At 41.3% G+C, this 15,478-nt stretch overlaps 1 pseudogene; it reads left to right on the top strand.

The window, feature by feature from the left end:
* The first annotated feature begins 8,172 nt into the window (after positions 1–8,172).
* LOC104856474 lies at positions 8,173–14,369 on the top strand (annotated as a pseudogene).
* The last annotated feature ends 1,109 nt before the right edge of the window (positions 14,370–15,478 follow it).

The raw sequence follows: 15,478 nt of genomic DNA, 5'->3' as shown, positions 1-15,478 counted from the left end.
TTTTTTTTTTTTTTTTTTTTTGGTACCAGGGATTGAACTCGAGTCCTTGCGCTTGCAAGGCAGGTCACCGAACCGCTGAGCTAAATCCCCGGCCCTAAGTCTATGTACTTTGGATGAGGTGTGTATCGCATAGGCAATATATGTTTCCATTTTTAATCCAATCTCCTGGTCTATGATTTTTGACTGGGGAATCAAGACCATTCACATTGAGAGTGCTGATTCTTTTATTTATTTTTTTCCTTTGTTTTAACAACTCTCCCAGTTATATGTGTATTTTCCCTTGTGATCTATGGTGCTGCTGGCTCCCTGTCTGGGTCTAGTATTCCCTTAAGTATTTTCTGCAATGTGTTTGAGTAGTCATGTATTTTTTGTTTTGGAAAATCTTTATTTCTCCATCAGTTTTGAAGACTAATTTTGTAGGGTATAAAAGTCTGAGTTGACAGTTTTTTCTTTAGGGCTTGAAAAACTTTGTTTCAAACTCTTCTGGTATTTAAAGCTTGTGCTAAGAAATCTGCAGTTATTCTGATGGTCTTGCCTTTATTGGCTACTTGATGTTTTTCTCTAACAGCTTTTGGTATTCTCTCCTTTTGTTGAATTTTTGGAATTTTGACTATAATTTGTCAGTCAGAGGATGTTTTTTGGTTGTGGCTATTTAGGATTATCTATGCCCTTGTACTCCAATATTGAATTAATTCCCTAGATTTGGAAATTTTTCTGTTATGACTTCAGGGAATAATTTTTAATATCTTTTGAGTCATCTTCAGTTTTTCCCTTATTCTTATACCTCAGAAGAGAGGGTTTTTTTTGTTTTTGTTTTTATTTTGTCAACTAACAGCTATTGGATTCAGTTGGCATGGTGTCTTGTTTTTAGAGCATCACTGAGCTTATGATCTACTATATCTTCTAAGTCTTTTTTAAATTGTTATTTTATTTTATTTTATTTTCAAGACAGGGTCTTACTGTGTACTTGAGGCTGGCCTTGAACTCACTATGTAGCCCAGGCTGACCTCTAAGTCATGGTGATCCCCCTGCCTCAGCCTCCTGAGTGCTGGGATTACAGGTGTGTGTCACCACACTTAGCTTTGTATCCTCTGTGTCTGACAGTCTGTCCTCACCTTGGTCATGTTACCCATGCTTTCACTGAATTTTTTACATCATTTATCTCTATTTGCTTTCTTTTCATACTTTTTAATTCTTTTTCTAAGTGGTCATTCATGTATTGTCTTGCTTAACTCAATTAGTTTATTGTTTGCTTCTTATTTAAGCTCTTCAAACATTTTCTTGGTTAAATTCTTTATCTGTTTAATTAAATCCCCTCTGGGCTTTTAAACCATCTTATGGATTTACTTATATGTTTTTTGTTTTATCTCCTCAAACATTTTGACTATTTAGTTTTGAGTTCCTTGACTAGGGTTCCTCAACTTCAGTATCTGTGAGATCAACTTTTGGGGAGTTAGAAGTTATGGAGGATCTTGTTGCCTTGATTTCTTATGTTTCTATTGTTTTTGCACTATGGATTTAAGATCAATTAGAGCAGAGAAACTCTCACTACTGTGGATATGTCTTTAGTTAGGTTCTTGATGTAATGTGTCCTTGGGCCTGATTATGTTTTGGTGTTTATACCCTTCTTCAAATTATTCAACATACTATTTGAGGGTCTTCTAAGTGTTCAATCTTCTGGGGCTTGATCCCCCAATACTATTCATGGAGAAGAAAATAAGCCACAATAATATTAACAATCATACAAAGACGGACAAGATAGTGGCATACAGTAAAAGCCAGTTAAAAGCAATAACTATGCTGCCATTAACAACAGAAAGGAAATCAGCAATAGTAACAGAGTCAAAGACAAAATGGTTATTGACATACTGTGAGAACTGATAATAGTTACCACTGTACCTTCCTTAACAAAGGAAAGAAATCTGCAAAATAATGTAGACACAGATACAAACCAAATACTGACATACAGTAAATATCTACTAAAAGCTACAATATACAATACACTAAAAGCAATAATGTACCATTATTAACCATAGAAAAGAATTCAGCAATAGAAGCATAGTCAACAAAATAGCTAAAAAATAATAAAAATAATAAAGCTTAATAGTAATACTAATAAAAATGGAGGGGACAGGAAATAAGAAAATGAAAAGAGGAAAGTTTGAAATAAAAAAAAGGAAAATGAGGAGAGAGAAAAATGAGATCAAAATCTGATTAAAGAATAAAATAAATAGAATTAGTTAAAAATAGCAGAAAAAGATAAATGGGGTGGGGGAGACCCAGCTGTGGTGGCAGAAGCATGTAATTCCAGCACTCACGAGGCTCAGGCAAGAGAATTGCCATGAATTTGAGGCTAGGTGAGCTCCAGTCCAGTTTGGAACATGGGAGATGGGGGGCGGGGTGCAGACACAGATAATATCTTAAGAGAAATGAAAAAAACAAGAATTTTTAAAATAAAAAATTAAGACGTAGAAATTATTTGAGAAAGTGACAAATTGAAGCCAAGAAGTCCAACATACAGACTAAGCATCCCCCGCAAAAGAAGTCAAAGTAGGTAAATAGAACAAACACTAAAAACCATAATTCTAGGAAGTTTTCCTTAAATTAAAAATAACTTTAAATTACAAATTGAGAGCACACACCATATATCTGAGAATATTCACCCAGAGCAAGCAAAACATAAAATTTAGTAAAATCATCAAAATTCAAAGAAAAATGGAAAAAAATTGCTTAGGCATGTAGCAAAAAGAGACCATACAATTTTAAAACTAAAGGGGGAAAGAAATGAGAGGTGTAGCTCAGTGGTAGAGCACTTGCCCAATATGCACAAGACACTGGGTTCAATCCCCAACACCAAAACAATTATAAAATGGGGGGAAGAATAGGCATGTGGGGTGTAGAATAATATGTGAATAAATTTTAGATATTCTCAGTAATTATATTTATGGTTTTGAGCCTGCAATACATATAATTCTATAGGATAAAGTAAACAGAGAGTGTGATATATGCTAATTCTATTTTATTCTTTGTCCCAGAGAATAAAAATTTCTAGGTATGAAACACTATATACAGGAGAAACTAAACAAAAAACTTGATGGTCTTGAATTTGAATTGGAAATATCTCTCTAACCTAGAGTCATGTTTAAAATGTGTGCTTTTCTGAATGTTGTTTTGCATAAGAAATTTTGGTTTTTGTCTTTAGAGATAATTTTCTTTTCAACTTTCACATCTCTGTCCAACGAAGAGGCCTAGACACAGTGATCAACCCTACAGTAATGTGCATCCATCGAAGCCTGACTGTGGTCTAGAAATGTAACACTACCTCTCACCGAGAGGCTAGGGCTTCTTGGAGAAACGGTTGATTTCAGGTCTCGAGGAGGATACTTATAAAAAAAATTACCACTAACTGAGTGAATTAAACAATGGGAATTTGTCATCTCATTGTTCAAAGTCCAAAATCAAGGCACTGGAGGGTTGGCGCCTTTTTTTGTGGGCTGTGAGGGAAGAATCTGGTCGGGTCTCAATCCTTGACTTCCAGATAGCTATCATGTTCACATTGTCCTTCACATTGTCTTCCTCTGCATGTATTTCCATGACCAAATTCCCCTTTTTAAAAGGAAATCAGTTATTGTATCTAATGGCCTCATTTCAACTTGATTACCTTTATAAAGATCCTATTTCCAAATAAGCTCAAATTCTGAGGTACTGGGGGAGTTTCAACAGGAGTTTTTGGGGATACAATTCATCCATAAAAAGCATTAAATATACATGATGAGCCTCAAACATCTTCTTGTCCCTGATAGTGAGAAACTATCAGAGCTTAGCAGGGTCAACAAAGGCCTATATTTAAATGCATACATATGGTCAGAAGTGCATTTATACATGTCTATACATATATAGATGCATATGAATAATGTTCCTATCTGTTTCTTTTAAATTAATCTGTTTTGGAGAATGATAGGAAACTAATTGTCTTCTGAATGGATAACGGGAATCAATTGATTATCCTACCTCTTTATAAGCACGATGCCACTGTGTCACTAAACAGTAAATGAGAGGAAGCATCTTTACATAGAAATATTCCAACTCATAAAAGGAATAATAGAATATTGCTATTTTGTAAACCCCAAAGAATTAATGGATAGAGTCAGTGAGCATCAACAGCTGCTGGCTGACCTCACAGAAAGAAAGAACCAGATGAGTGTTTCACACATGCCGGACATATATGAAGGAAACACCATCACTTCATCTTCCCAAAGGAGCCAAAGCTGACTCTGATCAGACTTCTAGATCTAGCTTCCATTAAGCAGGAACTAAAGAGACAGAGAAACTTGCTGAGCTGAACCCTGGATGTATTATTGCCAGTGACGTCCGGAGTGCGGGAGAGCATACAGGTCAAGAGTTCTGGGTTCTTCACAGGAAGGTGTTAGAAGAATCGGAGGAGGAATCTATCGTTTAAAAGAGATTTTTGAAAAAGAAATAATTTTAGCAGACAAGGTTAATCAATAGTCTTCTGAAAGTCTTAGCGTGGCCCTGTTTCTCTGCCAAATTCAGCAAAAGTCTGTTCTTGGGATAGCAGGCAAACATTCAGTCTGCAACCTGTTTTAAGGACAGTGTAGGAAGAAAATAAGCAAGAGGCCAGCACAGCAGAAATAAAATGTGCTCTGCCATTCAAACGTGTTTCTGGAAAAAACAATATCATGTAAAACTCGAGATAGAAAGTAGAGAAAAGTGGAGATAGATGTGGCAACGGTGGTACAGCTGCCACAAAATCTGAGAAGCCAAAGAAGTCCTCCCTGTCTCCCCAGGTATACAGCCCCACTTCATTCACATCAGACAAATAAAACAGCTTTGATCCATTCAGTCCATTGATCCTTTGAATTTAAACTGTCAGAGGCTATGTGGAGACCAGTCTGCAACTCCAGTCAGTCATTTGTTTGAAATAGGGTTTTGCTATGTAGTCCAGGTTGGCCTCAAACTCGTCCTCCTGCTTCGGCCTCCTCAATGGCCGAAACTACAGGAATGCTCCAGCACGTGTGGCTCAACCTGTCCAGAAAAGTTCTCTCTGAAAGCTGACTTCCCTGAAGTGTTCACTAAAGCAAAGAACTGGAGTACACTGTGTAGTACAGCAACTTCTTACCTGCAATGAGTAGGAAGAGGGCTGTGGGATTTGCATTCATCAGATGACTTGCAAGGATTTCTGACACACAGATTTTTCTAGTCTCAGTTTCAAGAATGATGTCCTATATTGTAAGACCTGAGATGCAGTTCCAAATATATATTCACCATACTTATATTATAAAGTTATTTTTTTCCTTGTACTCCTGATGAAGCTAGTGCTGTTCTATGGGTAGATCTGACAGGCGGATTTAACACATTCTTACATTATGAATAGAACTAGCCACAGAGTTTTGCCCCATAATGTGCCCCGTGACCCCATTGTGCCCTTGGAGGAATGGAGTCAGTAAGCAGGCAGGCTATTTAACTTAGCATCGTTTCTCTGCTCTCTGAGCACCTTAAGTGCACCTTGTAACCCAGCTTTCACTCTCAGCACCATTCCTACTGCGCATGGCTTCCCAATTCCTTTATTACTGTTAATGCTGCGTTTCTATCTAGCTACAAAATTTCTTGTAGGCAGAAATCACACCATATATTTTCCTGTATTCTGTACTTCACAGAGAAAACATTCAATATTTATTGATTTCATCTATTGATCTTTCAATTCATCCATTTTTCAATCAACAAATATTTAGCTGTGGGGTTATAGCTACAAGCAAGTCTGGGCTTTCATGAAACCACTACTTTAGTAATTGGAATAAGGAAAGAACAGAGGGAGCTTTTCCTTTAGTGTGTGTGTTTTTTGTTTTTTGAGACAGGGACTCACTGTGAAGTTCAGGCTGGCCTTAAACTCACTATGTAGCCCAGGGTGGTCTCACAATATAGTTCAGGCTGGCCTCAAATTCAAAATCCTCCTGCCTCTGCCTCCAGGATCAAGGTGTGCACCACACCTGGCTCCGAAGGCACCCTTCGTTTCTTTTCCTTTCCATGTTATGAACTCTAAAATGGCTAGCTTGCTAGCAGTAGCCAGAGCTAAGTTGCCCTTTGTTCAAAAGAGTTCCTAGTCCCTTCCACTGCTTAATGAACTGCAAACTAAAAGAAAACAAAAAACAAAACAGGCCCACAGAGGCATATTTCTTCTTTGTGAGGAAAGAGCCAAGGAGAGCTTTTCAAAGACCTAAGGGGGAAGGAGCCTCACATAGCTTCCCTGTAGCTCCCCTGCTTCTCCCCAGTACTTTCCTCCTACATATATATTTCATATAATAGAGATGCACATAAGTACATGTGTGTATACACATATGTGTGCATGTACACGTGTGTACATATTTATACGCATTTGTGTGTGTATTAAGGTCTGTTTCTCTTCCCTGTGTTCATAGCGGTTCTAGAAGAGTTGTTTTGGTTCAGGGTCTCACTACGTAGTTCAGGTGATCTCACTATGTAGCTCAGGCCATCCTCCCACCTCAGCCTCAGAGTACTGGGATTACAGAACACCCAGCAAAGATTTACATTTAAAGCCATGGTCACCATGCCCTTTGCCCTCTAGGTTTAAAGATATGGCAGAGCCAAGCTGCAGACCTCTGCCTTTGGAAATCTTTTTGGATGCTGGCCTCTTCTACACCTGCTCTTTGTGTGTGTGTGTGTGTGTGTGTGTGTGTGTGTGTGTGTGTGTGTGGTACTGGGGATCGAACTCAGGTCCTTGCACTTTTGAGGCAGACCACCAAACCGCTGAGCTACATCCCTGGCCCACACCTGCTCTTTTTATGGTAAGTGAAAGCCTGAGAATCTGGCTCCTCCTCCAACTTTGTTGTCTCTTTCACAAGTAGTACCGATGCAGCAAATTCCATAGTGCTGTGACTATGGTGATATTGCTTCTCCAAGGATGTGTGTTTGTGGTTTTATTTGTTTTGACAGAAAAGAGAACCAGAAAGATGCTCTTGAGCCAAGCCCAGTGGTGTGCACCTGTAGTCCCAGCTATTGGGAGGCCACAACAAGAGGATGACTAGAGCCCTGGGGTTTGAGACCAGCCTGGGAAACAGTGAAATCTTCTTTTAAAAATGTTGGCTAGGGCCTGGGATTTAGCTCAGTGGTTCTGCCACCTGCCTCACCAAGTACAAGGACTCTAGTTCAATCCTGATATCAAAAAAAAAAAAAAAGAAAGAAAGAAAGAAAGAAAGAAAAGAAAAGAAAAAGCTTAAACTTTGGGCCAGGGATTTAGCTTAGTGGTGCCACTGCCTGCCTCATAAGAGCGAAGCCCTGAGTTTGATCCCTGGAACAAAAAAAAAATTTTTTTTAATATTTTTGCCCTAGACTAATTGCCTAGACTTTATAAGGTACATAGTATAAGAATTATAGAACCATTGCCACCAAAAGGTAATTACAGTGCAGGTGGGTGTGGTGGTGCTAGTCTGTAATCCCAGCATTCAGGAGGCTGAGGCAGGAGAATTGCAAGTTTAAGGTCAGCCTGGACTACATTGTGAGACCCTGTCTCAGAAAAAAAAAAAAAAAAGGAATAATAGTACAAATCAGAACAAAGCTACATATAACATTAGAAATCAATTCATTGACAGACACTTTGATGCAGGTGCCTTCTGGTGGAGGAAAAAACAAGCTCCAGGATTTCTCTCAATCAGTATAAAGGCATTTCTATGTCCTTTTATTGAGCCAACTTATAGCAGGCATAGGTTGCTAAATGAGTGATTTAATTCACTTCTTTTACTTGCCATTCCCAAATCCCTCATGTTAGTAGATTGCTTGTGAAAACAAGAAAAATACATAGTTTTCTACATATAGTTATGACTATAAATAACAGGATTACCAAAAATCACACAGCATTTTTAGGATTTAGTGTTTTAAGCTAAAATCTTGTAAATAATGGTTCACCCACTCTTTGTGGATCATCTGAGTAATCCAATTGCAAACAGATGGGAAGATACAAGTTTTCAATAAGGGAATTAGGAGTATTTTGTGTGCTAGAAATGTGCAAATATTTTTAATATTTCCAAGGTGTGCTCATGGTGACCCATTCTTGACCGCCAAAGGATTACTGTTGGAGGGGTTGCTGCTCCGAGGTGGGGCAGAGGAAATCTGAAGGACTATGAATTAACAGGTTTCATGGGGGGCGATGGCTCATTTGTTCAGAAGGAGAGGGCACAGGGGGAGCAGATGGCTGCCGTTCTGCACAGAACAGCTCCAGATGATGGTACTGTTCCCAAGACACGCTCAGAGGGCACTCAGGCCCACCTGGCAGGGACAGAAGACGGGTGGGTGACTGTGGCCTTGTCCGCACAGACTACGACCTCTGAGTGTTGTGCCCCAGAATCTCCTTGCATAGAGAGATTTGTTTACTGAGCAGGAAGCTTCTGAAATGAGTCAAAGTCCTAAAGAGAGATTAAAGAATTCTAGTCAAACAGGTAGCGTTCATGTCGCTTTACTACAGCAGAGATGGCAGAGAAAATATTAAAATTGCAGAGATTTCTGCACATATGCAGCAGTCCAGTCAAACCTTATACTGAACTAAACAGTTGCTCTTATCAAAGCATTTTCCCCAAAGGTGGATCATTTGGGGACCCATATTTTAGGCAACCACGCTAGAGTTCCTACCCACTAATGATATGGTGTTTTCCAACTCTCGAGGGACAGCTAATTCTGTTAGCATGTTGTTACTGACCTATGAATTCAAACTATAATTTCTTCCTAGAGCATATTTGAAATAGCCGGTTTTTCTCTTTTGTTAACAAAGGAGTGGAGCTTAAAGTTTTGAGACAAAAAGAACTTAAAACCCAAGGATCCAAGTGGAATGCATGATGCACATGGACTGTTGAGTTAAATGGGAGCTGATTGCTAAAATAAAAAATGTGAATCATAACTATATAACACAAATCTGTGTGTATAATTAAATAATATGCCTTTTGAACTTTACTACTACTACTTCTTCTTTTTTCTTTTGAGAAAGCGTCTTGCTATGTGGTTCGAGCTAGCCTTGAACTCACTATGTAGCCCCGGCTGGCCTCGAACTCACGGTGATACTCTTGCCTCAGCCTCCTGAGCGCTGGGATTACAGGTGTGCACCACCACCACACCCAGATTACTACTACTTCTTGAGCTATACTGAGTCACATTCTCATTTATTCATTCAAATCTATGAAGCACCTACTATGTGTCAGGTTCTGATCTAGGCAATGGGAATATAGCAGTGATCAAAACAGATAAAACTTGTGATGCTTTCATCTAGTGTGTTTAAGAATAATGTTTCAGCACATCACTGCATTCACCAAAATAGTTGCAAGCTTGCTCCAACTGACTCCCTTTTCCTTAGTCTGTCTAACCATTCTTGGCTCTCAATTGTTCCACTGTTTCACTTCTGCAATAGTTAGCACAAACTTGTAGATGAGATTCTTCCCTTTTTTCTTTGTGTCCCCGAAACTATTTCCCATCTGGTGTGGCTGCTTTGAGAATGAACAACTCAGTAGTAAACCTCCTGGCTAGCCCTCAAACCTCCTAGCCCCCAAAGCTGATTGCATTCCTGTATAGCTCTTATCAGAGCGGGCATGGGTTGTGAGCAGACACTTGTGGACAAGATTCATGCTGTGTTCTGAGGCACAGAGTGCACGGCTGTGCATAATTGAGGTGTTTCTGAGAATGGCTTCTGTCTAGCCTTGTGGATGATACAAACAGACAAGGTAGTCCTGGGACAAAATTAAGAAGCAGATGAAGATGACTTCCACCACTTTGATTTCCTGTTTCAGTCCTTTTCTTCACTTAGTAAGACATTTTTCTACCCTTTTAGATATTACTTTAATCATTTTGGGGCCAAAAAAGGTGCTTCTCATTTGACCTGTTCCTCTTTCACCTGAGGAAGGGAGCCCTAGCTCAGCATCTAGACTTTAGCAGCTTGTCAAGCTGCTTGGAACAGGAAGGGTGCTTGGGGATTTCCTTTGCTGGCCCCTTCCTTCCAGTCTTTACTCATTCCACTCTGCCCTAAGCTTCCGAGGCACGAGGATCCACAGTAATCACTCACACCCACCACAGGCCTGTGTTCTGTGCAACACTGGTGGATACCACTGCCTGAGTGCTTAATCGGCACTAGGCTCAACCAAGTAGTGTATGTGTAGTGAACTGCTCCATCCTTCCTGTCTGATGAGCAAGTACAAGTACTATCACAGTGTGGGCTCTGGGTGGAAAGTGCACTTACTGTTAGTCATGGAAGGTAGCAGAGTTTGGCTTTGGGGGCTGAGGTTCAAGAGAGAGAGAGCGAGAGAGCATTTTGTAGCATGTATTGCTGTGCAGCCCCCCCAAAGCTACCTCAAACTAAGCACCTTAAAGCAACACACATATGTATTCTCTCCCACTTACGGAGGGTTGGGAATCTGGGGAGGTACTTCTGTATGTTTCAGGTGCAAGCTCTCCTGTTGGTTACAGCCAAGATAGTGGCCAGGGTGAAAGCAACAAAAACCTTGACTGGGGCTGGGAGACTGGCTTCCCAGAGGCTGCCCCTCAGGATCCTCATCAGGAGCCTCCGCGTCCTGCTGGATGTTGACTGAAGACCCAAGTTCTGGAACTGAGTATAGTGGCCGATACCTGTAGTCCCAGCGACTCTGGGGCTGAAGCAGACGGATCATAAGTTTGAACCCAACCTGGGCAACTTAGTGAGACACATTCTTTTTTTTAGTATTAGGGATCGAACTCAGGACCTTCCACTTGTGAAACAGGCGGCAGAACCACTGAGCTAAGTCCGTAGCCCAGGACACATTCTTAAACATTTTAAAGGGTTGGAATGTAGCTCAGTGCTAAAGTATCTGACTTCAACCCCCAGTACTAAAAATAAACAATCCCCAAACTCCTCCCCAAAATAAAACCTAAACAAAACAAGACAAAAACCTGGTTTCTGTTTCATAGGTCTGTTCCTAAGCTCCAAGCCACAGGACGACAGCCAACATTCTCCAGGGGGAGTGGCCAAGAGAGAACAAGCAGAAGCCCCAAAGTCTTTTATAGCTTAGCCTCAGAAGTGACCATCTGTCACTCCACTGTCCTCTGTCTATTACACAGATCAACTCTGCTGTAGGGCAGGAAAGACCTACCCAAGGGTGCCCAGAGGTGTGGCTCTTGGGGGTGTGTGCCTTGGAGCTGGCTACCATATCTTTTAAAGCTGAAAACTACAAACCAGTCCTCTTCCATATTAAGAAAGCAAAGTCTTAGCGGAGCCTCTATTGGCTGGTAATATTTGGCTCTGCCCATCAGCTGTTGTATAAGTGCAGCCTGGCTGGCTGTGTGTGGTGTCCTCCTACCAAGGATTACGGCTGTCAGCTGTATTTGCTGCCTAAGTGAGGTATCCAGTTTGAGATGATTGTATCAGCTGTTGTTTCATTGGCAGTCATATTTGTACTGCTGTTAGCCTGGGCTTATAATCCTCATCTTTCAGGCTTTGAGAACTTAGATATTTGCTCAAGGTAACACTATTGCCAAGTGGAGGAGACAAAGAGTCTAATGCAGGCAGTTAGCCTGCAGAAGCCACCTTCATAAGCGCACATTATGGTCATTAATGTGAAGTGCTTGCCATTTGTGCCTGGTTAATACTATCACATTCAGGAAAAAATGCAAGGAAATCATGGACTCTGAAGCAGATCTAGCAGACTCTAAAACATTCTTCCAGTGGTTATTTCTCTCGGGACTCATTCTTCTCTACCTTCTTCCAAAAACTAAATAGAAAGTAGCTATTCCTTTTGGAAAATAATGCTTGCCCTAGAGACCCCTGGAGACTGACCCAGGCTCTGTGGCTGGTTTATGGGAATCATACAAGTCTTCGCTAGCAACGGTGCCAAGCTGAGAAGCTCGTGTGTAACTTCTTCTTCTGTGAAGTCTTCCTCGTATCAGTTTTCAGCATGGAGCACTTGGAGGCAAGGAGGGTTGCCCTGCTCTAGAGATTGTTGGGGAACTCGAAAACTCTCCCCCGTTATGCTCTCAAATTTGAGGCTGTCATTATCCTCTAAGAGTGGATGTGGAGTGGTGGGGTATAACCCCTCTTTCTGTGCATCAAAGTAGGCCCCCTCAGTTTAAGGGCTTTGTTTAGGGCCAGTTACTATGGGGATAAAGAGGGACAACAAAAATAACACAGGAAAGTTACAAAGTCTCTGAAAGGCTTACTTGGTATCCACAGTTTAGTTCTTATCTGGTAGCCTGCGGTAAGGATGGCTCCTTTTCTGCTCTGCCAGGACTCCTCCTCTCTGAAACTCTTTGCCCCTTCTCTTATTCCCACAGGTGCCTATCTCTATCCCTGGGAGACTTCACAATTTGTAGTTAAATATTTACGTGTCTGATAATTTGACTGTCTAGTTTCATCATAACCCCAAACTAAAGGACAGGGACTTTGTTTTGTTCAACATTGCACCCAATGTGTCCCTGGTGCCTAGTGGTGCTCAGTAATTTTTGAAAACAAATGAATACATTGAAATTTTGCACCACGCCCCTCTCCCTGCTTAGAATATTCTCTTCTAATTATTTGTCTGCCAAAAGCCTTTTTACGTTTACCAAGATCCTGCTTGTACCACTATTCCAGTATACTTTCCCACAGAGGTAGGCACAGCCTCCTTTCTCTGTCCTCCAAGTACCCACATTCAGAACACTGAACTGCAGTTGTTTACTTACAAGGCTCTCTTGACAGTAAGACTGAGTTCCTGGTGGTCAGAGACTGGGTCTTATTCATCTTTTAATTCCCAGTACACGGGGCATACAGTAGTTGCTCATTGGTGTCTGGGAAGTGAGTGGTCTTGAGTTTTCTAGCCCTCTCACCAAGGAGAAGTACCGTCAGAGGTGGTGCCGAGCTGGCAATTAATGCAGTAACCATGTGGGTCACCAGTGAGGCAGTCAAAACACTTCCCCTGGTTATTTTGATGGCAGAGTGTTGGAGGTTCTTTCCTCCATTGTCCTAATTTGAAGGTGGCAGCCAAGTCATTACTCTCCACCTGGAGAACGCGCCGTCTTGAGAAAGAGTCCCAACAGGTCTGCATGCCTCATTCTCTGAGACCCAGCCCTGTCCTTTCAGTGGCTTGGTTAGCAAGACAATCCTTCCCCTCTGGCCAGAGCTAGTTGAAGCGGGAGGACTCGCTGCAACTTGGGAACTAGAGAAGCTCAACTTCTCTGTCATGTTGGTCCTTTGTCTCCACCCTTTCCCCACATAGCACTCAAACACTTCTTCTAGAAACTCCTTGAACAGATGGTAAGAAGATCCATTTGGAAGACTTCCAGTTATGAGATGACAGAGTCAAGGTGGTTCTGCCCTATAACAACAAGAACAAAAGTCATTTTGGTCATGTGAACATCTTTATTGAGAACTATTTTACAGAGCTGTTGGGTATGGGAACACTAACAATTGCTGTAATGAAATCTAAGCAAATGAAAAAGCAGAGGCAATTGTCAATTTCAAGAGAAACTAAAAGATATATAATAAAGAAATTGTAGCTTCTTCCTCAGGAAAATACCAAATGGAGATCATGCTGGTGCCCTGGGAGGCCACTGAGGACCCAGGGCCTCAGCATGGGAAGCTACAGGGCCTTCTGTGGAGGCTCTAGTAGCAGCCTTGGAGGCTGTGGGCACATTAGGGGATGAGTATAAAGATCTGGGAGTAGTAGGGCTGAGGATAGGGAGTGGATCCCTATCACCAAGCAGGGCCGCTGGTCAAGGGCGTGAAGACCCTGTCCCTGGAGATTGATCTCTTCACCCTGTACATCAAGAAATCTGAGATTACTTTTTTCCTGTGTGCATCCTCAGAGATGATCCTGCCTGTGTAGAAGCAAATTCGTGCTGGCCAGTAGACCAAGTTCAAGGCTTTTGTCCCCACTGGGGACTCCAATAGTCACACTGGTTTGGGTGTAAAGTACTCCAAGGAGATAGCCACTGCCATCTGAGGGATGGTCATCCTGGCCAAGCTCTTCATTGTCCCTTTGCAGAGCGATTACTCGGGGGACAGACCAGCAAGCCCCATACTTGCAAGATGAGAGGCCGCTGTGGCTCTGTGTTGGTGCCTAATCCCTGCCCCAGGCATTGTCTCAGCCCCTGTGCCTGAGAAACTACTCTGATGGGACTGCTACACCTCTGCCAGGGGCTGCTCTGCCACTCCGGGCAACTTTGCCAAGGCCACCGATGATCTCATCTCCAAGACCTCCTGCTACCTAACCCGGACCTCTGGAAAGAGACTGTGTCCACCAAGTCTCCCAACTGGGAATTCACTGACCATCTTGTAAAAATCCACAGCAGAGTCTCCATCCATCCAGAGGACTCAGGCTTCAGCAGTAGCTACAATACCAGAAAAATAAAGTGAACGAAAGGCAGAAAAAAGAAAGAAAGAAAGAAAATGTAATCACAATATGCTTCTTGGTCAAAAGCAAACGGTATTTACAGTTATCTTATTTAACATTGAATTTTAGGGTTAATAAAAAATTGGGACAACTATTTTAGAGAAATGTAGGAAAGGGTAGGGGAAAGCGAAGAGTAATAATAGCCTCTCCTACAGTCAGAGGAAATCAATAGGTAATATCTAACTTTAATAGAGAATCACAAACCCAGAAACTTGGAAGCAAGTAGAGACGGCTTAAAGAGCTGGAAGTAATTGTCTCTGGCTAACAGGATGGTAGTGGTGGAGGCAAGGCTCCATGAAAATGTTGCTGTCTTTGTTACAAGCTTTTTGGCCTGACACAATCTTTTAAACTACACGCACTATGTGCATATGTTGCTTTGATAAGTAAAAATTAATTAAAAATAAACTCATATTGAAAAGGCATCACATTATCGGCCTCTCAGTTGCCGGTGTCTGTTCTTGTGCTTGGCAGGTTGAAGCCGTGCTCCGTGTAGGGTCAGAGGCTATGAAGGGCTTCATGTGCAGAGCCAGAGAGCTCAGCTTCTAACACAAAGGAATGGGCAGCCTTCGGGGACCTTCAGGAGTGGAATAATGGGATCATACACACTCTCTGAGCATAAGCTTCCTCATCTGTGAAATGACCCATTTGGCCTAGCAAGGACAGTTTTGCCACTTGTCTCCCTGCACCAACTTCAACATTTTACTCTGAAAACTTTTAACGGTTTTATTGGTTACTAGGTAAAAATATATATTATTTCTACTCACATTTTCTTATATTGGTTATTATAAACTGTTCAAATTTATTATTTATATTTTCAAGAAAATTGAAAGAATTATACTGTGAACATATAGGCTCTGTAATTAGCACTATACTACATTTCTCTTCTCATGGAGTGGACCTATCTATCCCTCTGTCACCCATCAGTCCACGTGACATTTCTGATACATTTCCGGTATCAACATCCTTCGTCTATAAATACTTTAGCATGAATATCATTTACTAGAGTTCAACACTTTTTTGCAGTTTATGGAGATGCAATTGTCATACAGTGGAATTCACAAATTTTT

This window comes from Fukomys damarensis, unplaced genomic scaffold (assembly GCF_012274545.1).
Source record: "Fukomys damarensis isolate Sample0158 unplaced genomic scaffold, DMR_v1.0_HiC HiC_scaffold_2, whole genome shotgun sequence".
NCBI classification, from domain to species: Eukaryota; Metazoa; Chordata; class Mammalia; order Rodentia; family Bathyergidae; genus Fukomys; species Fukomys damarensis.
The sequence above is the reverse complement of the archived record's forward strand: the minus strand, read 5'-3'. Positions and strand labels throughout refer to the sequence as shown.